The sequence below is a fragment of the Diplotaxodon limnothrissa genome, linkage group LG3 (genome assembly GCF_057381915.1).
Source record: "Diplotaxodon limnothrissa isolate DT_005_m linkage group LG3, D_limnothrissa_male_GT1.1, whole genome shotgun sequence".
Lineage (NCBI taxonomy): Eukaryota > Metazoa > Chordata > Actinopteri > Cichliformes > Cichlidae > Diplotaxodon > Diplotaxodon limnothrissa.
This window is the reverse complement of record NC_140598.1, coordinates 22,728,175-22,731,242: the sequence shown is the minus strand read 5'-3', so window position 1 is coordinate 22,731,242 and position 3,068 is coordinate 22,728,175.

Below are 3,068 nucleotides of genomic sequence, written 5' to 3'. Positions count from 1 at the left end.
TTCACAAGCGCATGGCACAACACAGAAGAGCCACCTCCACAGGACAAGACTCAGCAGTCCATCTGCATCTTAAGGATAAAGGACACTCTTTCGAGGATGCCAATGTTCACATTTTGGACAGAGAGGACAGATGGTTTGAAAGAGGAGTGAAAGAAGCCATCTATGTCCACTGTGAGCGACCATCTTTGAACAGAGGCAGGGGTTTACGACACCAACTCTCTGCCATCTATAATCCAGTTTTGAGATCCCTTCCCAGACGCCTTAACGCCCACTCACATCCTGGGCCATCTGATCTCAGGAATTCGCATGATAAGGTGGGGCCAGGTTTCACAATGAACTCACCCGAAACTCTGGCTGATTGGGGCCCACACCCAGTTTCACACCTTGGCTCAGGCGATTAGAGGATCATCAGGGGGTCCTTTTGTCCCTCCGTGGGGGGTCACTCCCACTAGGTTTATATCTGGGACTCTCCACCATTTGACCTTAGAACTGAAGAAGCTTCTCGGATGAGAGGTGAAACGTCTTCAAGTAACTTAAAGAAGTCCAGACGCTTTTCTATGCAAGCTCCTTTGACTACGATGACCTGGATGACTGAGAACCTTCACAGACATGCTGTAAAAGGACCAAACTTCAGCCAGGAGAACAACTGAGATGATCAATCCACAATACGAGGTTAGTCATTCATATACTGCTGCATGGGCTGTAGTTACATCGTAAGGTTTTAAAAACTGAGCTTAAATAAATGATTAGCAGGGAGGTCAACAGTGATCACTGACTGTTTTAGGAGCTTTTTGAGATTAAATAGAAGAAAATACAAAACATTAAACATGTTAACAACACAAAAGCCATATTAAATGCAGACTACTTTAGGCCCGGAAGTAGGATTCCTCACGTCATCACTTAACGACCGGATGGCCAAACCCATCTGTTCTCTGATTGGATAGTTAAATTTGTGATTGACAAGACATTGGCCAATCAGATGAAAGGAAGAAAAAACGGGTCAAAATTCATACTTGTAACTTGATACTTGAGTGCAGAATTTGACATGTATTTTTTGGCTAAGTCCACACACAAATTCTTTTTACACATACAAATCCTGATTTACAAGTACAAAATATTTACGACCACAATTTGAGTCGGGAGATGGCAGGACTGGTTGCTTGTTTCCCAGAAAAGAGTCATAATAGTATTTGTTTTTGTTGTGGTATTATACTGTATTGCCCACTTACAGGGTCATCCTGTTTGTGAAGCAGATCACTGATTCACATTGAAGTTCAGCATGCTGGAACTTCTAATTTCAACTGCTGAAATGAATTAAATCTTTTAAAAGGTAGTCATTGTCCTGTACTTCCCGAAAGAAAGAAAAAACCAAAGAACACTAACAGAGGTCAGGTTGCCCAGGTGTTTGGCCTGGTCTATCAGAGATCCTGAGGGCAGCTGTGGATCATCCAGCAGGGGGCAGCCTTATAGCAATCGGAATATGAATGTGAGTGAATGTTAGATAACCAGCATTTATACAGAAGTAAAAGCTTAGAAAAAGTGTGTGTGTGTGTGTGTGAATAATGCAAGTGGTGTAACTTGCTTCATTCACCCACTCTGAGTAATGAGAAAAACGCTATATAAGAACCAGTCTGTTTGTTATTTACACAAATATCAAAGCTGAATCTCTCTCTATTCCACTTTTCTTAACACCTGCCATGATATTGAGAGAAGAGTAAGGTTGCTAGCATAGCTGAAGATTGAGGTGATGTTTGCATGCTGGTGCCTTTTAAGCTAATGTCAATTGGTAGGCCCATGAACCTGCTATACAGGAAGTCTGGTTCAGCTCCTTGAAGTTCTAATCCCTGATCCTATGAGTCGATGTGGGTGGGAGGACTCACACAGCCTGACTGCCTTGACATCTGCGTGTCTTCCCTGCTCACCCTGATATAAAGAAATCTGAGTAGTCTCGCGGGTCAAATCGCATCAGTCACACCTACTATGGCAGCTCCCCTGTTGATCATGGCACTTTGTTTTTTATCTGACTTGGTTTCAGAGTCTGGACAGCAGGCCCCAAAGAAAGATATTACTTGGAAAGGCTAGAGCAACCTATTTGAGCTTTTTGGACAAATATAGATTAATAGTTGTTTGTATATATATATATATATATATATATATATATATATATATATATATATATATATATATATAAAAAAAAAAACACCCAGCACGCCCCTGCGGGCGGTTTATCCTTCAAGCTCGGGTCCTCTACCAGAGGCCTGGGAGCTTGAGGGTCCTGCGCAGTATCTTAGCTGTTCCCAGGACTGCGCTCTTCTGGACAGAGATCTCCGATGTTGTTCCCGGGATCTGCTGGAGCCACTCGCCTAGCTTGGGAGTCACCGCACCTAGTGCTCCGATTACCACGGGGACCACCGTTACCTTCACCCTCCACATCCTCTCGAGCTCTTCTCTGAGCCCTTGGTATTTCTCCAGCTTCTCGTGTTCCTTCTTCCTGATATTGCTGTCATTCGGAACCGCTACATCGATCACTACGGCCGTCTTCTTCTGTTTGTCTACCACCACTATGTCCGGTTGGTTTGCCACCACCATTTTGTCCGTCTGTATCTGGAAGTCCCACAGGATCTTAGCTCGGTCATTCTCCACCACCCTTGGGGGCATCTCCCATTTTGACCTCGGGACTTCCAGATTATACTCGGCACAGATGTTCCTGTACACTACGCCGGCCACTTGGTTATGGCGTTCCATGTATGCCTTGCCTGCTAGCATCTTGCACCCTGCTGTTATGTGCTGGATTGTCTCTGGGGCATCTTTACACAGCCTGCACCTGGGGTCTTGCCTGGTGTGATAGACCCCAGCCTCTATGGATCTTGTGCTCAGAGCTTGTTCTTGTGCTGCCATGATTAGTGCCTCTGTGCTGTCTTTCAGTCCAGCTTTGTCCAGCCACTGGTAGGATTTCTGGATATCAGCCACCTCCTCTATCTGCCGGTGGTACATACCGTGCAGGGGCCTGTCCTTCCATGATGGTTCCTCGTCTCCCTCCTCTTTCTTGGGTTTCTGCTGCCTGAGGT